Source organism: Pelodiscus sinensis, chromosome 2, assembly GCF_049634645.1.
Source record: "Pelodiscus sinensis isolate JC-2024 chromosome 2, ASM4963464v1, whole genome shotgun sequence".
Classification (NCBI taxonomy): domain Eukaryota; kingdom Metazoa; phylum Chordata; order Testudines; family Trionychidae; genus Pelodiscus; species Pelodiscus sinensis.
The window spans coordinates 74,766,589-74,794,429 of NC_134712.1; the positions used below are offsets into that span (position 1 = coordinate 74,766,589).

General features: G+C 43.0%; 1 long non-coding RNA gene across 2 annotated transcripts in view; it reads right to left on the reverse strand.

Moving 5' to 3' along the window:
- LOC142827094 (uncharacterized) overlaps positions 1-27,841 on the reverse strand; it is a 44,573-nt gene that overhangs the window by 2,018 nt on the left and 14,714 nt on the right. Inside the window, exons 3-4 of one of the 2 annotated variants that reach the window (XR_012901503.1) lie at positions 12,146-12,237; positions 10,314-10,444 (exon numbers count right to left, since the gene is read on the reverse strand). This is a non-coding gene — a long non-coding RNA (uncharacterized LOC142827094). Of the gene's footprint in view, positions 1-10,313; positions 10,445-10,695; positions 10,941-12,145; positions 12,238-27,841 lie in introns of those variants that run through there. The other variant, XR_012901504.1, reaches the window with a different exon arrangement.

Consider the following 27,841-nt stretch of genomic DNA (forward strand, 5'->3'; position numbering starts at 1 on the left):
TGAGGAAACATTCTAAGTCAGCCATAAAGATGTTAGCGTGATTCAGTGGATATAATATTCGAGTTACAATATGAACAGAGCCATTTAGAAAGAGACTATTACCTCCTTTCTTTATCATAAGACACCTATGGGGGGTGGGACAGGAGGTTCATGTCTGATCATCAGTACCTGGCCTGAGCCAGAAAAGCTAGTAAGTCTACCAGCAGATCAAATTTAGTGATGAATCCTGGTCCCATGCTACTTGAGATACATTGTGCATATGTTAAGAGGAAAAAGGGAGCAACCAAAGCTTACATTGGCTTTTTCAGTGCCATATCTCATTGCCAGATCAGCTATAATGTTCTGTCTAATGCATATCCCTCTTAAAACGCATTTGTGAATCTATTATTATATGTATGGATTAGGCTGTCTCTCCTACAAGTTTCTTAAGGGCTAATGCTTCTAAGTAGGTATATTGGATCAAATAGACCATATGCAAAAGAGCATTTGAGTTGGAAAAAATACTATTTTTCTTTTCTTTTTTCTTTTCTTTTTATTTTCTGAACCTCTTCATCTATCCCTAGTGCACATCCACCTGAAATTATTCAGCAGTCCCCGTTGCTGAGTTTCTCTCTTTGCCAGTGTAACAACTGCCAAGTTATCAAAAGCTGCTGCTATTGTGTCCCCATAGCAACAAGCTCCCTTGCTTAAGTGACAGTATTTCCATATTGTTGACTGGAAAATGTCCCAAATAACTGTAAAAGCACCTGGAGTTCTCTTTCAATGCAAACATCTTAAAAAAAAACCCTCACATATTAAATGGAGGTTATTTATACTCATTATAATGGATGATATGATGACAGCTGAATGTTTGCAATGTTCTACAAAATTCTGCAAATCTGGCTTTTTGGTGGATTTTATGTTTCATTTGAAACAGCTGTGAATTTTAATGTCATCTTTAAAATAAAATACTGGTAAGTAACACAGCTCTTGACAATTAACAGAGTAAATATGCAGTGTGTTATGTGACATATTTGTTATGCTATTGAAGTTAAAGAGAATGTTCAAAACGTGTAGAAGAACAAGTGAAAATAATTCAAATAGCCATCAGTACTCATGTCTAATAGGTCCAGAAAAAAATATTTTCATTTTAAACTATTTGAGAATCTGACCCTTAGTCACAGACATGAACCTTTCTAAGCTTTAACTATTTCTTTTGTTCAATTCTATTATCCAACTTTGTCCAGTTAACATAGTTAGAGATGAGACTACAACTATACCAAGTTGTGCTGTGCTCTTAGTTGGTCTCACAAGTTAAGCAGGGAATAACTGAATGTCATGAGATGCATCAGTGATTCAATTGTTGTAGGCGCATATCTAATGATCTTGACTGTCTATTAGTCAAATAATATAAATTGAAAATATTTTTTCTGGAAATATTAGACATGAGTATTGATGACCATTTGAATAATTTAATAATACACCAGAAATTCCATTGGGCTTTGGGCACCCCCAAACATACCTACACGTACCTGGGTTAAAACTGCAACCGCCATGTTAGCTCCACTCCCTCACCTCCACTGACTACCTGTGGATTCCTTGCATTCCCATCTCTCCTCCATTCTCAATTCTTTTCATCCATCTCTCCTGTCTCAAAGACCATTACTGAATCATTGAAGTTATAGACACAAAAGAATTTATACTTAATATTCCTTAAATTTAAAAACCATAAAGGTATCTTGTATTTCTTTATAACACACTTTGCTTTATTCCTCTTCTTGTTAGAAATGGGGTTCAAAATAGTATATTAGATTGCAGTTTATAAGGAGAAGTCTACACAAAATCGTATATTTCACTGCAGTGCTATTGTGGTAGGAAAAAAAAGAAAAGGACAAATTAACTTAAAGTAAACTCAATTTTCTCCATTCCTCTCTTTACCCTTGACTACACTAGTGGTTCAGAATTATCCAACCCAAACATCCAACATAAATCTGTCAGTCTGTCTGTCTGTCTACATATCTAAACTGTGAAGTGCCCAATTCATGTGCCAGCTAGATGCCAACAGCATAAATATAATCTGGCAACAAATTTGTTTTCGTGACTATGGTCTAGGTAGACAATGGTTTCTCATTACATAAAGGTGTTTTAACAAAAGGTTTAACGGTGCTGATATATTTAATAGTAGTCACTCATTCTCTGACCCATTAAAGTATCTTTACGTAGATTAGTACACTTGTCTTTGAAAAACAAAGGGGGGGAGGTTCTTTTGGGGCATAGGTGGGGAGTCACGATTCCTTGCATCTGTAATTATCTCTTTCCTGTCATGCAGTATGTTCATTTAGAGGATATATTTGTTGGGATAGCTATTTAAGTAATTAAATGTTAAGTTGAGAAAAGTCTGTTCAGCTTCATTTCTTTATTCTCAGGTATGCTTATAAAGTTTCAGTAACTATGAGAAGGTGCTCTTGAGATAAGCCACACCATTTGCTGGAACTGATTATATTCATTATACATCTAGTCTGGCACAGAAACAGCTTGCGAAAGACATTTATAAAGATAACATGTCCAAGTTTAAACTCTCAAGTAAGAGCATTTTCTTCGGATGAAAACTCCTATTGCCTTGCCTGGTACTGACCGTTCTGCTGTGCTAGCTTTAGTCCTGCTCTGATGGGGCAAGTTCTTGCCTGTAGGTGAGTGTGAACTTCCAGAATGATTGTGTTATTCTGTGGCTAGTGGAGGAAGTCAGGAGATTTCAAACTGAGGAGTCCAGAGTGCTGTAAAGACTTAATATCTGGAATTAATCATCCTCTTAGACTTTCTCTCTAGACCTAGTTGATCGTCCCTTTTCATATACTGTATTGTGTTTATATGTTAATAGTTTTTTTAAAATATCTGTATTAAAGGACTGTATATTAGCTTTATGATGGGTGGTAATGCATGCTTGTTCTTATTGCTCCTGTAAACAAAATGAATGTCAGAGCCATTACCAGGGAATGGCAGCAAGACCAGAGAACTTCAACCACCACATAAGTAAGAGTGTTCTTAAGATGTTCTGATCTATGTTGGCTAGTGACAGCCTCCAAGAGGTTATTATGAGAGGGGATCACTAGAAAACAGCAGTGATCCCACCATGCCCCTTGCCCCTGAACATACCTCTGTGTCACAGTGGCCAGTAGGAGGTAGTGTAGAGCTCTCTACACCAGCACTTTGCCAGATGGTGATTCCCCTATGTTGGGTGAATCCTTTGCTTAGTTAGGTCAACTTTGTGACCTCTTTGCAAAATTGATTGTATGACCATACTCAAAGAGTATAGTTCACCATGGGTGCATCTATACTGCAGGCCTTAACTCGAAATAAGCTACGCAAATTGATCTACCTCAATTGCGTAGTTTATTTCAAAATAGCTTATTTTGAAATAGGAAGTGTATACACAGTACTTATTTTGAAATAGAGCACTCTTCCTCCAACTTCCCTTATTCCTCACACAATGAGGGTTACAGGTGTTGGAGTAAGAAGTCCTCCAGCTTGACAGTATTTTGACACTATTCTGAAATAACTGCCTGCTGTGCAGAACTGTTCAGAAATCAACAAGATGTAATTCAAGAAAGAGACGTGCAAAATCCTTTTAGGAAGGAAAAAAAGCAAATGCAAAATGGGGAATAACTGTTCAGACGATAGTACTGGTTCAAAGGAGCTAGGAGTTATAATAGATCATAAGTTGAAAATGAGTTAACTGTGGGATTCAATTGCAAAAAAGATTAATATCATTACAGTTTGCATTAGTAGAAGTGTCCAGTGTAAGACAAGGCGGGTAATTGTCCTGACTGTTCAGAACTAGTCAGGCCCCAGCTGGAGTTTTCTGTCCATTTCTGAAAGAAGTATGTGGGCAAACTGGAGAGAGTCCTGAGGAGAGCCAGAGAAATGATATCTTCTTTCGAAAATAGAACATAGTCTAGATATACCCTGAAGGTGGGAAAAGAAGTAAAAGGTATCTGCACAAGGGATATTTTGTTTGGAAGTTTTTCCTAATTTCTAAACTAATTTCTAAGGATAATTAAGCATGGGAATAGGCTCCCAAGAGAGGTTGTAGAATCCCCATCATTGAATATTTCTAAGGGTGTATTGAAAAAATACTTGTTAGCAATTGTCTAAGTGTACCGTGTCCCACCTCAGCACAGAGCTGCTGTCTCTCCAAATGGTTCTAAACTAAGTGGCCTCTCAGCACTGTCTTTCTATGACGGTTTTTTGGCACTCCCACAGTGGTGCAAAAGGCCTGTACAAAGACTGAGGAAATGACCAACTGTCTTCAACTACTCCTGAAACATTAGTGCCACCACAAGTCCATTGTGTACACAATTATTCACCCAATTGTGTCACTTTTTAAATTGGTATTCTTACTTTCCCTGGCAACCTGAGATCTCTCTGAGCTTTTGGTTTTGTTTTATTGTTCCATTTTGTACTTGTGTGTTATGACAGGATGAAGGTAAAACAAACCAGTGAATAGGGATCTAATACCTGACTCCTAGTTCATACATCAGTAGATGGATGTGCATCCTTCTCCCTTTTTCTAGCCTCTTGTCTCTTCCTTTGAGGGTACCCATAAGACTTAATAATTTTTCAGACAGATAGCCAGAAAAAAAAACATTGCCTTGCACCAGCCCTGTGATGCAAAGCGGCTATAAATCCAGTTTAACCAGGATCTTAAATCAGCATCAGAGCTGATTTTTCTCACCAGAGCGGAGGAATACAGCTTGAGCATACTCATAAATCTATCCATATCTTTCCTTGCGTAAAGATTCTCTTCCAAAAAAGGAAGAGTTACTATTATAATTCTAGATCCATTGCTAAATAAAGAGTTTAGCTTCTAGGGGCACCAATCTTGTCTGTATCTGCAGCTTTGCCCTAAAACCCTGGATTTGATTTCCAGGCACCTGTATGGAAGGTACTTCTGATGGTGTAGAACCAACCCAAGGTACACTTTCCCTTTTCCAGGGTCACGGGTTGGAATTTTGGGGAAGGGCTCAGGCCAAAGGGCTCCCCTTAATCCCAGTGATTTTCAGCTACTGTGAAAAAGAAAAACCATTCAGTCTTTGGCCAGTTGATGAAGGGTGCCTCCCTTTTTCTTCAGCTGCAGCAGTCACAGCCTTAGTGTGGCTAAGAATCTAGCCTATTTCCTTTTCTTTCCTTTCTCTCATTGAATTATTCAATGCTTCTATTTAAACAATCTGGCTTTTGGACCATTTGGAGAGGCAGTTTCAGCATGACACTTTGAGCAGATGCAGCAGAAGTAGAAGCACTTGAGTTAAATATGGTGGAGCCACTACTATCTCCAGAAATGGCCAGAGCTAAAATATCACATTCTGAACCAGATGGTGCTGTCAGACAATGTGGAATGACAGCTTTTAAATGATGCATAAAGGCTGATGTTCCTAAGCAAGCATTTTTTAACTTGAGTTACAGATGGTACAGCAAGGACCAGTTCTGGAGAAAAAGCAAGTATACTTCATGGCAGATTTTAACCTTTAAAGAATTGTAAAGTGTTTGTGGGGCTATCAATAAGGAAACTAACACATCAAGACCATTGTTCCTATTGTCTATTTGTAGGCACCATGCACAGCTGCTTGGGAATTTTTTCAGTAACTTTTTGTTTTTGATATTGACGTGAACATTTTTTGTCAGAAAATGTCAGCTTTGGCAAGTTTCTGATTTAAAAATAAAAGTTCTGAAATTTTCAAAACGTCCCATTTTAACATTTTGGAAGCCCAACATTTTAATTTTTGTTTTAAAAAGCATTTCTATTTCAAAATTTAAATTAATGTACAGGCTTTTTTTTTTTTTAAAAAAAAAGGTCAAATATTAAACTAAACTTTTTGAAATTATCAAAATGAAATATTTTCATCGGCCTCAACTGATTTTGATTTTTGGTTTAAGAAAATTTTTGAGGTTATAATTTATGTCCTATTTTGGATTGGGGACTTTAAAAATAAACTCACAATTTTTTTCCAGACAAATAAATTACCCATCAATCCTGCTTCATATACAAACCTGAGGCCAGAACAACCTAAAAGCAGAATCTGTTTGTATGCTATTTGTTATTGAATGCTCTTCTAGGATATGTCTACACTACGAGTTTTCTTGGCAAAAAATATGCTAATGAGGGTCTCATTTGCATGAGTCATGATCTCATTTGCATATTTTCTGCCAATCCATTTTTCCTCTAGGAGTTTTTACGCAAAAACAAGGAGTGTGAATGTTTTCTTTTTGTGCGAAACCCCTTTTTCCACAAAATTGGTATACCTTGAGGCATAAGGATCTTGCAGAAAAAGGGGGTTTTGCTCAAAAGAAAACTCATAGGCTATGTCTACGCTGGAAGCTTCTTGCGCAAAAACTCTTTTGTGGAAGAGTTCTTGTGCAAACACTCTTCCACAAGAGAGCATCTACACTACCATGTGCTTTTGCGCAAGAGATGTGCTTTTGCACAAGAGCATCCATGGCAGTGTAGACGCTCTCTTGCGCAAGAAAGCTCTGATGGCCATTTTAACCATAGGGGCTTCTTGCACAAAAAATTCATGTTGCCTGTATACACTGCCCTCTTCTGGAAGAGCTCTTGCTCAAGAGGGCTTATTCCTCGTGGGGAGAGGAATAACTCTTCCAGAAGAAGCCCTGTTTTACAATGCTGTACTGTAAATTTACTTCTGGAAGATGCTTGTGCAGTGTAGACAGCCGGCAAGTTTTTGAGGAAGAACGGCTGTTCTTCCGCAAGAAGCTGCCAGTGTAGATGTAGCCTGTAGATGTAGCCCTAGATAGTTTACCTTCATGGCTATTGAGCAATAACCCATTTGATGCAGATAGGAAATTTAATGAATGATCAGATTTATAGCATCAGCAGCATGGCACCTCTATTTTGTCTTAAATTTCAAATCATAGAATCATAGAGTCACACAATCATAGGACTGGAAAGGGCCTCAAAAGGTCATCGAGTCCAGCCCCCCCGCCCTCAAGGCAGGACCAAGCTCCGTCTACACCATCCCTGACAGATGTCTATCTAACCTGTTCTTAAATATCTCCAGAGAGGGAGATTCCACCACCTCCCTTGGCAATTTATTCCAATATTTGACCACCCTAACAGTTAGGAATTTTTTCCTAATGTCCAATCTAAACCTCCCTTGCTGCACTTTAAGCCCATTACTCCTTGTCCTGTCCTCAGAAACCAAGTGGAACAAATTTTCTCCTTCCTCCTTGTGACACCCTTTTAGATATTTGAAAACCGCTATCATGTCCCCCCTTAATCTTCTTTTTTCCAAACTAAACAAGCCCAGTTCATGAAGCCTGGCTTCATAGGTCATGTTCTCTAGACCTTTAATCATTCTTGTCGCTCTTCTCTGTACCCTTTCCAATTTCTCCACATCTTTCTTGAAATGTGGCGCCCAGAACTGGACACAGTACTCCAGCTGAGGCCTAACTAGTGCAGAGTAGAGTGGCAGAATGACTTCACGAGTTTTGCTTACAACACACCTGTTGATACAACCTAGAATCATATTTGCTTTTTTTGCAACAGCATCACACTGTTGACTCATATTCAACTTGTGGTCCACTATGACCCCTAGATTCCTTTCCGCCATGCTCCTTCCTAGACAGTCGCTTCCCATCTTGTATGTATGGAACTGATTGTTCCTTCCTAAGTGGAGCACTTTTCATTTCTCTTTATTAAACTTCATCCTGTTTACCTCTGACCATTTCTCTAAATTGCTAAGGTCATTTTGAATTATGTCCATATCCTCCAAAGAAGTTGCAACCCCACCCAGTTTGGTATCATCTGCAAACTTAATAAGCGTACTCTCTATCCCAATATCTACATCATTGATGAAGATATTGAACAGTACGGGTCCCAAAACAGACCCTTGAGGAACTCCACTTGTTATCCCTTTCCAGCAGGATTTAGCACTGTTAACAACAACTCTCTGACTACGGTTATCCAGCCAATTATGCACCCACCTTATCGTGGCCCTATCTAAGTTATATTTGCCTCATTTATCAATAAGAATATCATGCGAGACCGTATCAAATGCCTTACTAAAGTCTAGGTATATGACATCCACCGCTTCTCCCTTATCCACAAGGCTCGTTATCCTATCAAAGAAAGCTATCAGATTAGTTTGGCATGACTTGTTCTTCACAAACCCATGCTGGCTATTCCCTATCACTTTATTACCTTCCAAGTGTTTGCATATGATTTCCTTAATTACCTGCTCCATTATCTTCCCTGGGACAGACGTTAAACTGACCGGTCTGTAGTTTCCTGGGATGTTCTTATTCTCCTTTTTATAGATGGGCACAATATTTGCCCTTTTCCAGTCTTCTGGAATCTCCCCTGTCCTCCATGATTTTTCAAAGATCATAGCTAAAGGCTCAGATACCTCCTCTATCAGCTCCTTGAGTATCCTGGGATGCATTTCATCAGGACCTGGTGACTTGCTGACATCTAACTTTCCTAAGTGATTTTTAACTTGTTCTTTGTGTATTCTATTTCTAAACTTACCCTCTCTCTGCTTGTATTCACTACGTTAGGCACACCTCCAGACTTCTCGGTGAAGACCGAAAGAAAGAAGTTATTGAGCATCTCCGCCATTTCCAGGTTTCCTGTTACTGCTTCTCCCTCCTCACTGAGCAGTGGGCCTACCCTGTCCTTGGTCTTCCTCTTGCTTTTAATGTATTTATAAAAGGTCTTCTTGTTTCCCTTTATTCCTGTAGCTAGTTTGATCTCATTTTGTGCCTTTGCCTTTCTAATCTTGCCCCTGCATTCCCGTGTTGCTTGCCTATATTCATCCTTTGTTATTTGTCCTAGTTTCCATTTTTTATATGATTCCTTTTTTATTTTGAGATCATGCAAGATCTCCTTGTTAAGCCAAGCTGGTCTTTTGCCATATTTTCTATTTTTCCTACACAGCAGAATTGTTTGCTTTTGGGCCCTTCACAACGTCCCTTTGAAATACTTCCAACTCTCCTCAGTTGTTTTTCCCTTCAGTCTTGCTTCCCATGGGACCTTACCTACAAGTTCTCTGAGCTTATCAAAATCTGCCTTCCTGAAATCCATTACCTCAATTGTGCTGGTCTCCCTTCTACCTTTCCTTAAGATCATGAACTCTATTATTTCATGATCACTGTCCCCCATACTGTCTTCCACTTTCAAGTTCTCAACTAGTTCCTCCCTATTTGTTAAAATCAAATCCAGAACAGCTTCTCCTCTGGTAGCTTTTTCAACCTTCTGAAACAGAAAGTTGTCTCCAATGCAGTCCAGAAACTTATTGGATAGCCTGTGCCCACTGTGTTAGTTTCCCAACATATGTCTGGATAGTTGAAGTCCCCCATCACCACCAAATCTTGGGCTTTGGATAGTTCTGTTAATTGTTTAAAAAAGGCCTCATCCACCTCTTCCACCTAGCCAGGTGGCCTGTAGTAGACTCCTAGCATGACATCACCCTCATTTTTTACCTCTTTTAGCTTAACCCAGAGACTCTCTACACAGCTATCTCCTACGTTCATATCCACTTCAGTCCAAGTGTGTACATTTTTAATATACAAGGCAACCCCTCCTCCCTTTTTTCCCTGTCTGTCCTTCCTGAGCAAGCTGTACCCTTCCATACGAACATTCCAATCATGCGTCCCATCCCACCAGGTTTCTGTATTACCGATGATATCATAGTTGTATTTATTTGTTAGCAATTGCAGTTCTTCCTGCTTATTACCCATACTTCTCGCATTTGTATATAGGCATCTAAGGGTATGTCTACACTACCCCCCTAGTTCGAAATAGGAGGGTAATGTAGGCATACCGCACTTGCAAATGAAGCCCAGGATTTGAATTTCCCAGGCTTCATTTGCATAAGCGGGGAGCCGCCATTTTTAAAACCCCGCTGGTTCAAACCCCGTGCAGCGCGGCTACACGGGGCACGAACTAGGTATTTTGAACTAGGCTTCCTAGTTCGAACTACCGTTACTCCTCATTTCACTAGGAAGCCTAGTTCGAACTACCTAGTTCGTGCCCCGTGTAGCCGCGCTGCACGGGGTTTGAACCAGCGGGGTTTTAAAAATGGCGGCTCCCCACTTATGCAAATGAAGCCCGGGAAATTCAAATCCTGGGCTTCATTTGCAAGTACGGTATGCCTACATTACCCCGCTAGTTCGAACTAGCGGGGTAGTATAGACATACCTAAAGATACTGATTTGATCTTGCCTCCCTGTTGTGCCCTGACCCTCCTTTCTCCTTGCCATTATAGGCCGTATTCCCCCCCCATTTCCAACCCATCTCCCAGTCCCGCACATTCAGCACTTACCTGTGGGCTTTGCTCACCTGTCCCCGTCTAACCTAGTTTAAAGCCCTCCTCACAAGGTTAGCCAGTCTGTGTCCAAACAAGGCCTTCCCGCTCCTGGAAAGGTGAACTCCATCTCTGCCAAGCAGTCCTTCCTGGAAGACACCCCGTGGTCAAGGAAGCCGAAGCCCTCCTGGCGACACCATCTTCGCAGCCAGGCATTCACCTCCAGGATGCACCTCTCTCTGCCCGGGCCCCTACCTTTGACAGGAAGGATCGAAGAGAATACCACCTGCGCCCCAAACTCCCTCACCTTTACTCCCAAAGCCCTGTAGTCACGCTTGATCCGCTCAGTGTCACACCTGGAAGTATCATTTGTGCCCACATGGATGAGTAGCATGGGGTAGTAGTCAGAGGGCCGGATAATCCTCGACAATGCCTCCGTAACATCTCGGATACGGGCCCCTGGCAGACAGCATACCTCTCGAGATGAACTGTCAGGGTGACAGATGGGCGCCTCCATTCCCCTCAGAAGAGAGTCTCCAACCACCACTACCCTACGTTTCTTTCTCGCAGTGGTGGCAGGAGACTGCTCAACCTTAGTGGTGCAAGGCCTGGTCTCCTCCACTGTGGGGGGTGACTCCTTGTCTCCTGCAGAAAGTATAGTGTAACGGTTATTTAACAACACAGTGGGAGGGTTAGGAGCAGGGGTGGAACACTGCCTGCTGCCAGAAGTAACCAGCTGCCAGTGCTCTCCCTGCACCACCTCCTCCTCCATAAGTGGCGGGTCAGCAGTCCCACATCCTACGACAGTGACCTCAGTGGACTCCACAGGAATACTGTCCAGAAATTCCTTATGGCCTTGAATGCTCCTCAGCCTGGCCACCTCCTCCTGTAGCTCTCCCACGTACTGCCTGAGAGAGTCCACCAGCAGGCACCTTTCACAATGGTTGCCTCCCCCAGCCTGGATATCAGTCAGTGGGAAGCAAGCCACAAATACTGCAACACCACACCAGGACCTGGGTAGAGGCATCCATGCTCAGGTTCTCTGTCTGGATACAGGCACAGGTGAAGGAGACAGGAGAAGTACTGGCACAAGCGCTTCGGGTCTTCATCACCATCAGTCACTCCCTCTGCTCAACTCTCCTGTCTGCTTTGCTCCCCTGTTCGCTCTGCTCTGGAAACTCTAACTATTGTTCTAACTATGACCAACTAAAGATGCACCATCTATTTAGTTTATCTAAGAAACTGTTAAGAGGTGATTTGATTACAGTCTACATCTACATAGGGAGATTTCTGATAGTGAAGGGCTTTTTTAATCTTGCAGAGCAAGGTGTAACTAATTCCACCACTGGAAGCAGAAACCAGACACATTCAGACAAGAAATGTGGAACAAATTGTTTAACAGTGAGGATAATTAACATTTGAAATAATGTACCTGAGGATGTGGCAGATTTCTCTGTCACTTAGTCTTTAAATCAAGATTCAATGTCTTTCTAAATGATTTGCTCTAGTTAAGCTAGTTAAGCTAGTAGTTACGAACGTGATGCAGAAATCAATTGATGACATGGTAGGCATGCAGGAGGATAGATAATCATAAAGTCTCTTCTGGCCTTAAAATCTATAATTCATGAAACTCGCAGAACCTCCTATGGTATTTAATATGGGGAGAGCTGCTTAATTCATGTCCAGTAATATGCAATAGAGCAGTGAATGGATTATGAAATCCAGCATCAGAGCTCATACAACTAAACCAATGAAATGCACCAGTGATATTGGCTTCAGATAAGAGCTATAGAAAACTGTAAATCTGTCAAAACAAATGGGGAGGCAGCATGGAATGGAGGGAAAAGCACCTCATTGAGCGTCAGGAAATCAAAAGCTCCAATCCAAGTTCTGGCACCACACTCACGCAGAGTCTTGTGTTGTCATCTCACCACTCTTGAATCTATAAAGCAGAGATAATGACACTTGTGTTCCTAATAGAATGTTCATGGGGATTTATTTAACAACATTTGCACAGAACTTTGAACATATCACAACCTATAGATAATAACTAAATATTGTGTTTTCTCATGGTATTTTTAGGAATGAATATTCCAGATCCCAGAGGGAAAGTCGAGTGATGGATTTATTGGCTCTTGTTTATGACAAAGGAATGCAAACATTTGGTGTGATCTTCATTTAACTTATTTTATTCTATCTGCAAGGTACCTTTGAAACTTTCACCACACGGCTGAATTTGATGAATCATAATGATGTTACAGGGACAGCCATGCCTAATGTATCCTCATTTTAACATGTTATGAAATTCTATTTGGAAGTTCAATTATATTGTATGCAGCATAATGTTCTGTTTGTGTATAAGGGATATAGTGCACAGGTCACTGATAATATGTCATCGTCTCTCCCCCTCTTCTCCCGCCTCCCTGTTTTATTGTCCTTTAAGTCTCCGTTGTTGCTGTTGTTTTTCTTTATGCCCTGCAGATTTTTTCCCTGTGCCGCATTTATTTTTATCACAAACAACCTGCCAAATATTTTGCTACCCATTTGGATTGACTTGTAAAGATTGATTGCCAGAGAAAAACGTTTCATATTGAATAACTTGTTAGATCAAATTGACAGTCCTATCTACAGTATGTTATCATTATTGCCATCATTATTATTTCTTGATGAGCATTGTTTCATCTTTCAGCTACCCATGCTCTCCTCCAGTCAAGGGCACCCTGGAAAAAGACTCTAGTTACTTGGATAATTAATTCCACACTGGCCTGTACAAATCATATCACAATTGGCATGCAACTGTAGGCATTGTAAGAAAAAAGGAAGTTGTCAGTGGGGAACTACATTGTGGCTCAAGGGGCCACACAAACCTGAACTAGCCCAGGAAAACTGGAGACATCCTGGATCAGAGAGGCTGAATTTTCCTGAGCTAGCTTGTCATGCTCAGAAGTACAATATGTCACTCCCTTTACAGAGATCAAGGTACAATGGCCAATTCATCTCTTGGGTGGAACAAATGGCTCTCTGCCCATCCCATCCCTTTCAGGTGAATTGCTCCCAGAGAAGGACCATCTTAGTAACATTTCATGAGCCAAGGCTATAAATCTGGCCAATCCTGATGCTGGGTATGCTAGGAAGCTGGCTCCTCTCCACTACGTGATCATTGTAGGAGGGATCACAGTCTAGTTCTGATAATCTGCAGACAGCCTTTTTAGCTTTTTCTCCCTCTCACTAATTGTAGGCTGCTTTGTTGTCTCTTTATTTAGCATGGACAGGACCTAATTAACTCTCCTGTAAGTCCAGGGCTATTAGATTTTGTGAGGTCCCTGTATACAAGTATTTTTTTTTCTAATTTTCTAATTCAAAAGGATCAAAATTAGTGCATCGAGGCTATTAATGTTTTACTAAACTTGCCTTTTAATAAACATAAAACTGTTCTATTGTTACATTTCCTTCTTAAAATACATAAAATATAGCTAAGTCCATTCAGAATAGCCCATTTTTTACCTTAGAACAGCTGTTATATTAGTTTCTTTCAGGGGAGGGGGTTTGGGTGCAGGAGGGGGCTCCTGGCTAGGGAAGAATGATGGGGTGCAGGAGAGGGTTAGGAGTGCAAGTTCTGAGGGGGAGTTTGTTGCAGGAAGGGATTCTGACTTGGGGCAAGAGGTTGGTGTGTAGGAGGTGCAGGCTCAGGCCAGGAGATGCTTACCACAGACGGCTCCCACATGGCGGTACAGCAGGGCTTATCCAGGCTGCAGCGCCAAAAGCCCCTGCTTTAATCTGGCCCTGAGCATAGTCACAATAACTTACTGTCTATCTCATTCTGCCAATTCGAGCCAATGTAAAGGGGAAAGGATCAGCATCAAGAAATTTGACAGAATCTGGCCTACCAGTGAGTGGCCACCTCTGCACATTCCTTGGTGGCCTCAGGGTAGCAATACTAATGGCCATTCAACTCAGTTGCCCCTATTGCATTGCTTGAGGAACTCCATACACCATTGTGTGGCCACAAACATCCCTCCTTGGTTCTGGGTTTATTAAGATAAAAATTAACTCCAGGTCCAAGAAAAAGGCACAGAAAAGAAAAGTTCCTTTTCACACACACAGGCCTTCCTGTGGTGACCTTTCCTGTTTTGGAAGGCCAGTGTCAAGATTCTCAATCCCAACTCCCAGAGCTCATGGCTGGCACCTGCTCACTACTAGCAGTCGCTGATCCCTTAGCATCACCCAATCCCTTCCTCTCAAATGCTGCCATGAGTAACAGGGAAAGCACCTGATCTCTCTCTTCTTCTTAGGCCATGTCTATGCTTATGGGAATATCAATGCTCCTGAAGTCAATCTTCCGGGTTCGATTTAGCAGATCTAGTCAGAACCTGCTAGATTGACTGCTCGGGGTATCACCATTGACCCCGATATTCCTCAGAGTTGCAAGGAGTAAGGGAAGTTGACGGGAGCGTTCTTTCCATCAACCTCCCTCAGTGGGGCCACCCCACAAATTTGGTGCAAGGTACGTCAACTCCAGCTACACATTTCTCATAGCTGAAGTTGTGTATTTTAAGTCATATTTCTTGTGTAGTGTAGACCTGGCCATAGTAAGCCATCTTGGCTGACCACATGGCTCTGGTCTTTCAGGGACAAGGCAACTTGTTACATGGCCCTTATTATGCACAGCAGCGTTTACAGCACATTGAAGAGGCATCTAATGCATTGAAACTTGTTTTTCAAGTCTGCAGAGCTTAGCTATGAATGTAAAATATGTGACATTTTTCAAATCACAATTCATAGGATTTGCATCGTCCTTATTAAAGTGAAAATCCTTCCCGGTATATAACCGAGCAAGTAACAAATGGGAACGATTGAACGAATGTCTATATATAATGCATCTAAGACACATCTTTCTGTCATGCTGAGACTTGATTACAATGTAAGTGCTGTTAGAAGGGCCATATGTTCCATTCACAATATGGCTCAGTTCTCTTCAGGAACAGCAGGAGTGGGTTGTGGCTTGGCAATTTGTCCAATGCACTTCATAAATTGACTTAGATAAAGAGATTATGGTCCTGATTCTTTGCTGTCTTTCACCTTGTGCATTCACTTAGGGTATGTCTACACTACATCACTAATTCGAACTAACTTAGTTCGAATTAGTTAATTCGTACTAAGCTAATTCGAACAAACGCATCCAGACTAAAAAACTAGTTCGAATTAGCGTTTTGCTATTTCGAACTAGCATGTCCACACAGAGTGGACCCTGAACCAGGGTTAAGGGTGGCCGGAAGCAGTGCCGGCAGGGCATCAGATTAGGACTTGGAGTGTGGAGCTTCTGTCTCAGGCTAGCTGAGGGCTGTGCTTAAAGGGACCTGACCCCAACCCTGGACAGACAGTTCTCAGGGATTCCCCGCTTGAAAACCAGTCCTGGCTTGGATTGCCCGGAGTACCCACACTGGGCACATCACAGCACTCGGCCATCAGACCGGCTGCACTTGCTGCAGGCTGCCATTTGAGGAGAGGGGACAATTGGGGGGCTGCAGGAGAGCTTCCACCCCCAGAAGCCCATAGAGCCAGCCCAGTCCTCTCCATCGGGGGCTCGTACCCCATTCCTCCCTCACCTCCTTCCACTTACCCCTCCCTAGCCCCCCTTCCTGATGTACAAAATAAAGGAAAATTGTGTTCAAAAATAGAATCTCTCTTTATTGAACAAAACTGGGGGAGACTGGGAAAAGGAGGTGGGAGAGGGGAAGAGAGAGGGTGGGAGAGGGGAGGGCAACTACCATGATGAGGGGTTTGGAACAGGTCCCATATGAAGAGAGGCTAAAGAGACTGTGACTTTTCAGTTTAGAAAAGAGGAGACTGAGGGGGGATATGATAGAGGTCTATAAAAGCATGAGTGGGGTGGAGAGGGTGCATACCGAAAAGTTCTTCATTAGTTCCTATAATAGAAGGACTAGAGGACACCAAAGGGAAGGAATGGGTAGCAGGCTTCAAACTAGTAACAGAAAGTTGTTCTTCACAAAGCAAAGAGTCAACCTGTGGAACTCCTTGCTGCAGGAGGCTGTGAAGGCTAGAACTAGAACAGAGTTTAAAGTGAAGTGAGATAAAGTGATGGAGTGGTATTAGCCAGGGGGTAGGAGTGGTGTCCCTGCCCAAAGTTTGTGGAAGGCTGGAGAGGGATGGCATGAGACAATGCTTGGTCACTGTCTTCGGTCCATTCCCTCCAGGGTCCCTAGGGTTGGCCGCTGTCGGCAGACAGGCTACTGGGCTAGATGGACCTTTGGTCTGACCCAGTACGGCCATTGTAAGTTCAGGGCTCAGGGTCTGGGGTTTCAGTGGACCACCTTGATTTTCATGCACACCTGCTCCTGGGTGGCCAGGCTGGCAGCTCTCCTGCCCTAGACGGCCGCTTTCCTGTGCCTAGTGCAGAGGTCGTGGACGAGGTCCACGATGTCTGCACTAGCCCAGGCGGGTGCCTGCCTCTTGCGGTCCCGGACAAGCTCCCGGGAGCCGCCAGCCTTGTTCCAGGAAGAGGGGGAGGGCTGGGGGGCATCGGGTGGCTGGTTCATGCTGTGCCAGGTGCAGGGTCTGCTAGCTGGGTGCTGGCAGGCTTGCACCTGGCACGGGCACCGTAGCCAGCCCGTGCCCCTTTAAGGGGTCCGGGGCCGGGAGGGGGGCAATAGAGTTTCCCTGTTGTTGGCCAGAGTGGCCACCATGGCAAGCTGGGGAGGGCTAGCCTCCCACTAGTTCGAATTAAGGGGCTACACACCCCTTAATTCGAACTAGTAAGTTCGAACTAGGCTTAGTCCTCGTGGAATGAGGTTTACCTAGTTCGAACTAAGCGCTCCACTAGTTCGAATTAAGTTCGAACTAGCAGAGCGCTAGTGTAGCGCCTATCAAAGTTAATTCGAACTAACATCCGTTAGTTCGAATTAACTTTGTAGTGTAGACATACCCTTAGAGGAGTTGAGTGTGGGTGTAAAGTGTTACCTTCCTGACATGGTAGCAGTTTGCGCCCACTTTGTACAGGGGCAAATGACTATAGATGCAGCAGAAAATCACTATCCTTAACTCCTGCCCCATAGGACAGGTTCTTGTAAGTCTTTTATATCTTAACTCAGTTCCAACAGGTATCTGAGAAACAAAGAGCGAGGGAGGAGGACATGGAGTAGTTACCTATATTCAAAGCCCTTTTTCAGGTTTGGAATTTGGTGATCTTGAATAAAAGACCGGAAAGAATCACATTTATATTATATTCCCAATGCACTGCTGGTGAGTTGATGTGTGGAAATTTTACACTAGTGAGGCCCACTCTTTATTTCTTCTCATAATTCAAATCCCTCCTCAAGTCCTACTTGTGACAGAATGCCTGCAAGAAAGCAGCCAGTTTGGAATCACAAATTAAGGAGCTCACCTAGGTATGTCTACACTGCAACACTATTTCGAAATAACGAGCATTATTCTGAAATAACTTAGTCTGCATCTACACAGCAGGCAGTTATTTTGAAATAGTGTTAAAATACTGTCAAGCTGGAGGACTTCTTACTCCAACTCCTGTAACCCTAATTGTGCAAGGAATAAGGGAAGTTGGAGGACGAGTGCTCTATTTCAAAATAAGTGCTGTGTAGACGCTCCCTATTTCGAAATAAGCTATTTTGAAATAAGCTACGCAATTGAGGTAGCTCAATTTGCGTATCTTATTTCGAGTTACGCTCTGTGGTGTAGACATATCCCCAGGGATAATTTATGCATAAAAAAATAATAAATAGAACAACCACACAGGAAATATAGCCCATGCAATACATGTGACTTTTCTCAGCCTGATTGCTCTGATTGTATGTGTAAGAACTTGCAGGGCTGGAACTATGGGAGTTCTGGGTTGCTAATACCTCTAAATTGCCTCTGCAGGCACATGCTGGAGCTCCCATGGGAAGGGTCTGTGACCCAGCACCTCAGGAAGTACTACTCAGCAAGATCTGAGTGGCAGTCCCTCACAGACCGCTGATTGGCCAGTACTAGTACATAAATAAAAGCTGGGATAAGGAACTGCCTAAGTTACAATAGAGACTATCTGTCCATCTTTGCGCCAGACCCTACTCATAACAGACCCTATACTCTGGCTTCCAATATTGGTTTGTCCTTGATTTTGTTCTTTGATTGTTATCTGTAACCCGGGCCTGATCCTGGGCTCCTGGTGACCTAACACTGCCTGATTTCTGATGACTGATTCTTGGTTTGCCCTATGTCCTGTCTCAGACCCTAAGTAACCTGAACCTACCTGCCTCCCGATGTCTGAACCTGAGACTGACTTCTGTCCTGGCTCAAACCTCTTGTTAGCTGACTCAGTCCAACCCTTGCTCTGACAGCTATGAATGACTGCCCTGGTTCTCATTGTGACCATATGTTTTATGTTTTCTCATCCTCATTGTCTTTCTCCCCATTAGTCTGGGGAGAAACCATGAATATTTTCATGCAATTTCATAAATCTGTCCCAAACAGTCAGGACTGGAAAGTAGTAACAAAACCACAAACCAGAAAATTTTATTTGATTTGGAGTTTCGTTATGAATTTTTTCACACAGCTGGTCCTGTCAAGGTGGGAAAAACACTGTGGTTTGAAACATGTTTTTTTATTATTAACATGAAAAATAGTAAAGTATGAGGTATACTTATGTCTCAGTTTTTTTTAAAAAGTGAGGGGGGGGGGGCAGTGTCAGTCTTTGCTTGATTTTCACTCCCAAAGAAAATGAACATAAACATGCTCTCCTGACTCACAGAGTATGAATCAGAGTCTCACAAGTTCTTGTAGGTAATTGGCACTATTCTTGCTTTTCCAGAAGTACTCAGAAATCAATACAGACAGGACAAAAGGATGAAATTGATATCGGGCTATTGCATTAAGCTCCATTTTAGATAAATGGGCCAGGTTCACTAAAAGTAGCTAACTTAAGTATAAATTATGTCTAGTACCAGGTGAGGGGAGATTGAGTCTGAGATCTTGTCTACACGACAAAGGCATTATGATTAAACTAGCAAAAGCTACAGGACTCTTTTGCCAGTGTAGCTTAGCCGCGCCCCCTCCCAGAGGGAATAAGGTCTTTCTGCAATGCTATGTCCCTTAAGAGGGACCATTGACACACATCCCTCACCAGCACAGCTATGCTTGCAATATTTCTAAGGGTATGTCTACACTAGAGAAAAGATTGAAGCTGCTGCCGTCCATCTTCCAGGGTTCAAATTTGCGGGTCTAATGAAGACATGCTAATTCAAACAGAAAGGGGAACTCTGGTTGATACAGGTAGTCCCACTTCCATGAGGAGTAAGAAAAGTCAAAGGGACTGTTTTCTCCCTTCAACAGCGCTAAAAGTCGAGTGAAGGTACTTAGACTCCAGCTATGCAACTAATGTAGCTGAAGTTTTGTATCTCGATTTGGCCTTATCCCATGATGTAGATATATCCTAAGGCTATGTCTACACTACAAGGTTTTTGTGCAAAACCCGCCATTTTTGCGCAAAAACCAGTGGAGCGTCCACACCTCAAGCGTGTTTTTGCGTAAGTAAATTGGCAGAACAGAGGGCTTTTGCCGGTAGAGTTATTCCTCTCTCATGAGGAATAATTCCTTTTTGCGCTACAGCTCTTGTGCAAAAAGGCAGGTATGGACACTCTGGACAGGGTTTTGAGCAAGAAACCCCTATCGGCAAAAGCACAGATGTTCTGATGGCCATTCTGTGAAGGGCAATCAGAGATTTCTTGTGCAAGAATGTCCATGCAGTGTGGTCGCTCTCTTGCACAAAAGCACATCGCTTTTGCAATGCGCTTTGAGGTTCTTGCGCAAAAGCTCTTCAGTGTAGACTAAGCCTAAGTGTAGTCCAGACCTGCGAGAGGGCAGGTCAAAATTAGTTAAACAATAAAAGTAGGTGTTGGATCACTGAGGTTCTTCAGGATCCCCTGAATGGATGATGCAGCCATGACATGCCTCACAAACTAAGACATGGCCCTGGGCTTTTGACTTTTATCCTATCAGAGCTTTTCATAGTCCTCTCACAGAAGAACTCACAGTTGTGTTCAGAGCCTTAAAAGACTCTGCAGTATTATTTTTTGGGGAAGGGGTAGATTGAGGACTATAGCACAGGAGAGGAAGACAAGCTGCTGTCTTATACTGCTCTGTCTTTCTTTCTTTCTTTCTTTCTTTCTTTCTTTCTTTCTTAGTATTTAAGACCTTTATCCTGAAAACACCATATGAGTGTGTTAAATTTACCTATCACTAGTTCGACTGAAATTAGTGTTTTCAGGATTGAAGCATAACTGTTTGAAAGAAATGAAGAGAGCATGGCCAGCACATATTAGCTATGTCTACGCATGCTAATTTTGAACTTGGGAATAGGGAAACCCTACCTGAAAGTAGGAATAAAAGATCCTCCGGAAAAGGGCTTTATTCCGGAGGATCATGCCACTCTAGATGCTTTTTTCCGGCTTTTCCCTAATCCGGAAAAAAAGCGGCGGACATGTTTATTTAAACCCCGTGGGGGATATTTAAATCTCCCGCGGATTTCCCTATTCCCAAGTTCAAAATTAGCATGCCCCTTCCAAAGAAGGGGCCAGTGTAGACGTAGCCATTAGGTTTGGGTTTATTTTGTTGCTTTAGTTTCATAACATCTCTTTAAAACAGACCTGAAATAGCAGAGGATTTTCTTCCCCATATAATTTGGGGTTTCTGTCCAAGTTTTCTACAGACATACTGATCCTGGAGCTAATGCACAAATAGATTCAGATGGTTTGCAATCGATTTTCTAATGTTTCACACAAGGAAGGGTAATTAAACAGAGATTTTTTTACTAGCTATTTGCTCAGTTCAAATATTAACCATAGAATTCTAACTCTTGTGTTGTCTATTTGGCTGTGCTGTGTGCCTGTGCACTCTCTAGCCACTCCCTTATGCTCCTAATTGTAGCTGTATGAGACAGAGTTGGAGTAGGCTCTTTGGGCTGGTAATTTCCTTCATTCCCTCCCCCTACAAGTATGCTTCAGTGATTTTCAAAGGTGTTCTGTGGAAGGATCTATTTTAGAGACCCATTTCTTTTTCTTTCTTTTTTTCTTGGTGGGCTTGTGTACAGAAATGACAAACAAGCTTTGGAAAGGAGCCATGTTCACAGAGCATGGAGCCTTTTCTAAAGCTCCATTGTAAGACTAGGTTTCAAACCTATTCTGTTCAAGTGAGTTAGAAATGTACCCAAATGCATTCTTTCCCTATCACTAATACAGTAGGGTAGAAGGTGAGACAGATCAGGTTAACTGGAAAGGTATTAGCAATCCATTTTCACACTAAAGTGAGACTAGTTTGGTCAGTTATTTATTGTGCTCCCATGAAGAAATGACTGTCCAGTAAATGGTGGGTTTTTCTTTTTAATTAAGTGTTTGAAGTGAAACTTCAGAAGTGCTGGAAGTATGGCTGAGAAATGCCAGTCTCCTTTTTAAAAAAAATGATTTTAAAAGATGGATGTCTTAAATGTAACTTACAAATGCAGAGAGGAAAATATTACCAGAATCCAGGACCTGTACATACATGCTTACCTAATCCTTGGTTACTCAACATTGACTCCTAAGGGCTACGTCTACACTGGCAGCTTCTTGCGCAAGAATTCTTTTGCGGAAGAGTTCTTGTGCAAAATCTCTTCCAGAAGAGAGCATCTACACTGGCATATGCTTTTGCGCAAGAGCATCCATGCCAGTGTAGACGCTCTCTTGTGCAAGAAAGCTCTGATGGACATTTTAACCATAGGGCTTTCTTGTGCAAGAAATTCATGTTGCCTGTCTACACTGGCCTCTTGCGCACGAACAGTTGCACAAGAGGGCTTATTCCTGAGCAGGAGCATCATAGTTCTTGCGCAAGAAGCCCTGATTTTATACAGTAGAACATCAGTTTACTTGCACAAGAACACACGGCCAGGCTGTGTCTACACTGGCACCCTTTTCCGTAAAAGGAATGCTAATGAGACACTTCGGAATTGCAAATACCACGGGGGATTTAAATATCCCCCGCGGCATTTGCATGAACATGGCTGCCGCTTTTTTCCGGCTCGGGGTTTTGCCAGAGAAAAGCGCCAGTCTAGACGGGATCTTGCGGAAAATAAGCCCTTTTCCGGAAGATCCCTTATTCCTACTTTCAAGGGATCTTCCGGAAAAGGGCTTATTTTCCGCAAGATCCCGTCTAGACTGGCGCTTTTCTCCGGCAAAACCCCAAGCCGGAAAAAAGCGGCAGCCATGTTCATGCAAATGCCACAGGGGATATTTAAATCCCCCACGGCATTTGCAATTCTGAAGTGTCTCATTAGCATCCCTTTTACGGAAAAGGGTGTCAATGTAGACATAGTCCCTGTGTAGACAGGCAGCAAGTTTTTGTGCAAGAGCAGCTGCTTTGGCGCAAGATCGCGCCAGTGTAGACACAGCCCTAGGGTTTAAGGGCTGCAAGGGGCCATAAAGTTTATCTAGTTTGACCTCTTGCACATCACCGACCACAGAACCTCATTTCCCCACCCCTGTAAGAGGTCCATAACCTGTGACTGAGTTATCTGAAGTCCTCAAAACTTTAATTGAAGACCAAGTTACAGAAAATCCATATAAATGGGTTGTAACTTAATATATTAATGGAGCCAATTTCATATTGATTTCTGCTGTTTCTGAGTCAATTGAATATTTCTAATAAAATATAACTTACATTTTTTTATACAACATTCACATTTTAGGAATTTTAGCATTATTCCCTACATTGTTGTCTTAAGTTTTTGGTTTATTCTAATTTTAAATGACTCAAACACTAGGATGTCCACCATCTTCCTCAGGAGAATATTTCATATTCTGATATCCTAATGGATGCAACTATTAAGAATATAGTGATAACCTGTATGCCCATGACCTTAGACTATCAAACCAATATCTTTAGTTCACACAATAATATTTTCTTTCCAGTATCAAACTCCACTTGAAAGTTCTTCACAAGTCTAGTCCTCCCTAGGTATTCACTCTTGTTTCAAATGAGATTGCAAGCAGTCCCCTGTGTGCTTGTGTCGCCATTTAGGACAGATTCAAATGCCAGCCAGCTGATTAGCAGAACACAGACAGCTAGGGATTTTTTGTTTGTTTCTACTATTGGTGCACATGTGCACATACCTCGGTGCACATACAAATTATTCCACACCCAATGGAAAAAAGTGCACATGGATGGAAAAGATTAGAAAGAATATTACCGTGTATGCTTACTTGTCAACTTTTCTTTTCTGTACCTTTTTCTGCACTGTCCCTTCAATTCTTTAAAGCTCTCTTGAAGACATACCTTTGTTGTGATGCCTATAAGAAACCAACTAGTTTGATGATGACTAAATTGAGGGACAGATGGGGCACTCTGGTACACATTATAAATAGAGTAACAAAGCAAAAAATAGCAAATGTTTATGGGTATGAATTAGCTATATCTTTCTCCCTTCACTTAGACTCTAAGCTTCAGTCCTGCTATTGACAGTACATGGGCCAATAGCAGCATCTGCACACAACCCAGCTGAAGTAAATTGTAGCTATTTGGGGCACATACATATGAGATTGTGTAATGCCTCGTTCAAAGGGCCTCAATCCTGGCTGAGGCTTCTAAGTGCCATCGTAATATAATTATTGAATAGTAATAAATAGTTAATGTGAGCAGTTTGAGCAGGCAACATGTGTTCCAAATATTTTAAAATGCACAGATTAAATAAACAAACAGACTCTGTTCATGGACAATCAACATGCATAGAAAGAAGAAAAAATCATGATTTTTTTGTTCGTTTGTTTTTGCTCTAAACAGTTCATCCAGTTCTACTGATTGTTCTAGGGTTCATTTGATAGGCATCGTATCTGCATAAAAGCTGTGGAATTGGGTCAACAAAGTTGAGGGTGAAAAGTATATTATTCCTCTCAATAGCTATGCCTGATGATAGTTCTGCATTAACCCAGTCACAGGATATTAATGGTGAATGGCCAAAATAGTTGTGCCCTTCTCTCTGTGACTTTAAAATTTCCACAGGAAGAAAAACCGAGCAAAGAGAATTCTATAAAAACTAAAGAGCCCCAGAAAAATTCTTTAGCATTCCTTTAAAAAAGAACCCTGAGCAAATTTTGAAAACCAAGCACTGGAACAAAAAAACCGACAACATATTTATATAAAAAAGCAATTTATTTGAGTAGCAATGTTCTTTATTCCCCCTGCTTTTATTAAAGATGGTAGTGCTTGTTTGAAGAGCTTTTTCCCTCACAATCCGGCTTATTTTTTATTTGTGTGTTTCTGTTTAGGGAATTTATATGTCTAAGATATATCATGCTGTTTCTACAGAAACAATTGTAACACAATTGGTACAGAAGAGGTGGGGAAAACAAAGAACTTTTAATATACTAAATATTCATACTAAATGTGAAGGTCATATTTTCAAATAGATGTATTCCATCTTCTAATTTTATACAATCAAAATCACGTGCCTACCTTTACAAGTGCATAATTTTGAACATGTTTGTTTCTGAACCTCAAATGTCTGTGGATGCAAACTGGATGGGGAGATCATGATAATAAATATGATTAACACGGGAACTAGGGGTCACCAGGGCTGTGTCTAGACTGCAAAGAAAAGTCAGAAAAAGATATGCAAATTGCATTTCCAAAATGTAATAGAAACATTAACAAATGTGTCCTTACAAACTCTGTGCAAGGTAAGTAAATGTTACATTATCCTTAGTTTATAGGCGAGGAAAATGAGACAGAGAGGATTTAAGGGTGAAATTTGTTCCTCCACAAGGTCAATGCACCACTTAAGTCCCATTTAAGCCTTATTTTGCAGATGTAAATATTACCATGAAGCAATGCAGATGTTATTAATTTAAGCAAAGTAGGGACCTTTTGCTGGCTATGCACAAGGCTGAAATTCACACTAAGGACTAAATTGGGCCTTTAGGCTCAGCATTTACTGTTGTATAGTGCATAGCTACAATGCCCCAAAAAGAGCTCTAAGAAGAAACTGTGTCTCTGTAAGACTTACTCATAGACTCATAGACTTTAAGGTCAGAAGGGACCATTATGATCATCTAGTCTGACCCCTGAACAATGCTGGCCACAGAATCTCACCCACTCACTACTCACCTATATCTCAGATATTGAAGTCCTCAAACAATGGTTGAAAGACCCCAAGATGCAGAGAATCCTCCCGCAAGTGACCCGTGCACCATGCTACAGAGGAAGGTGAAAAACCTCCAGGGCCTCTGCCAATCTACCCTGGAGGAAAATTCTTTTCCGACCCCAAATATGGCAATCAGCTGAACCCTGAGCATGTGAGCAAGACTCACCAACCAGACACCCAGAAAAAAGTTCTCTATAGTAACTCCTATCTTCCTACCATTGGCCTATTTACCACTAGTGATGGGGCGCCGATCCCAGCCGTGCCGGAACCGACGGCACCCCGCACTCCTGAGCCCGCAGGGGGCAAAGGGGAGGCTGGCGAGGCTGCGGGAGCACCACCTGCGGCGTCTGGTCGCCCCGGAAACTGCGAGCACGGACGCTCATGGATGGCACCCCGGCTCACGTGCCCCGTCTGTACGGGGATAGCCAGGGACGCAGTCGGCACCCGGAGGAGATTCCCCTCCCCGGGTGATGTCATCACTCCGCGCCTGGACGAGGCGGGCGGAGCTAACGGAGGCGGGCATTTTAAAAGATGCCTGGGGAGAGGAAACATGGGGGGGAGGACACTCCAGCCGGGAGAGAGGGAAACCAGATGCGGAGGGAGTGAGGAGCGGGTTCCGCTGGCCCAGGGGAGACCTTCACCAAGGCGGATCAGACAGCGAGAAGGAGGAAGTGACCCAGGACGGGGACGGCAAGCGGCGTCAGCGCCTCGACCCTACCTGGGCGGTTGGTGAGTTACGGGGGAGTCCCCACCAACCGGGCAGTGACCGAGCGCCGCTGCCTTTAGGGGCCTGGGTCGGGACCTGGAGTGAGGGTGGGCCCAGGTCCCCCTCCTTCCTTACGGGCGTTCCACAGCGTCCCGGGAGACCGAGACTATAGGAGCCCCTGAACAAGCTCTGGACCTTGTTTAGTGACACAGGACAGTGGGGATTTGGGGTAAAAGGACACGGGTGAAGGGAAGGGGCGGGCAGGCATGCCCCGATGATGACAGGGCTGTAAGCCTGAGGGGCGGCCTGACCCATGACACCACTGATAGTGAAAGGTCAATTAATTGTGAAGATCATGTTATCTCATCAAACCATCCCCTTCATAAATCCATCTAGCTTTATCTTGAAGCCAGATAGGTCTTTTGCCCCCACTACTTCCCTTGGAAGGCTATTTCCCCTTGTGGTGGAAAAGCGAGATAAATTTGTCTCACCCTAGTTGGAGGCCACACGCAAGTGAGAAGCAAAATAAAAGATATTCACCTCACTACCCTCAAGCTCCACCCCAACAGTTTAGGGGGACCACGCTAGTAGATTCTGCCAAAAAAGAGGGGTTCAGAGTATGGGAAGGTGGCTGCTGTGGAGTGGGCTGTGGATGTGGGGCTGGGCAGCAGGCAGGCTGCAGGAGCAGGTGAAGAGTGAGGATTTGAGGTCCGAGCAGGATGTAGGGTGCAGGAGAGGGGTCTAGAAGAGAGGGAGGGTGCAGGAGCTGGCTGGGTGTGGGCGACAACCTGGTGCAACTCAGGTGGGATCATGTGGCTTCACATGGCTCTGTGCACTGCAGGGCACTACACCAGTCGTTCCCTTTAGCTCAGTCACATCAGACGGGGGGGCTTCTGTGTAGCATGCAAATCTACTTGCCCCCTGCCAGGCAGAGCCTGCAGGCAGAATCTGGCTTTGGCATGCCTGGAGTGGGCCTGTGAGGCTTGGGACCCTCCTCCTTTCCCCCCCCCCCCACCCACTGGTGCTCCAGCCATGGTGCTCCCCATGAGGCTGGAGCACTAGTGCCAGTTCATGCACCTGCAGGGGAGGGGTGGAGCCCCAAGTCTTGCCAGCTGGATCAGAGGAAGCCACAAACTGGATCCAGCCCATGGGCTGTCAGTCGTGTCTCCCCCCCCCCGCTATAGCACAACAATATCTGTACTACCTAAATGCTGGGTCTGGGGGTTATCCAAGTGATTGGTTAGTCGTATTTGCTACATAGTCCTCATTTGGACAGACAGTCTGATCCCCCTGCTCCCAATTTAACTGGAACTAGTATTTTTCCCCGTTTCAATAAACTCCCAGCATATCCAATCACCTGCAGTGCTGTCTGGTGGCTGTCAGCATCCTTAAAATAATGCTGTTCTGCTGCAAATACAGCAATGTCTCCTCTAATCACTGCCAGACAGCTGGTACTCCCAACACAACCGCCAACACTAAACTGATCAGCCATTTGGATACAGAAAGAGAATGGCATGCTGGGCCCTTTAATTTCCATGGCTAGTACTTCCACATTAAAAGGGGGATGTTCCACAATCTAGTCCATGTTAAACAAGCCTGAGGTGACCTTAGGTTTTAGACCTCATTTGAGCCAAGGCTGGGGTTGTGTGTTTTATTGCA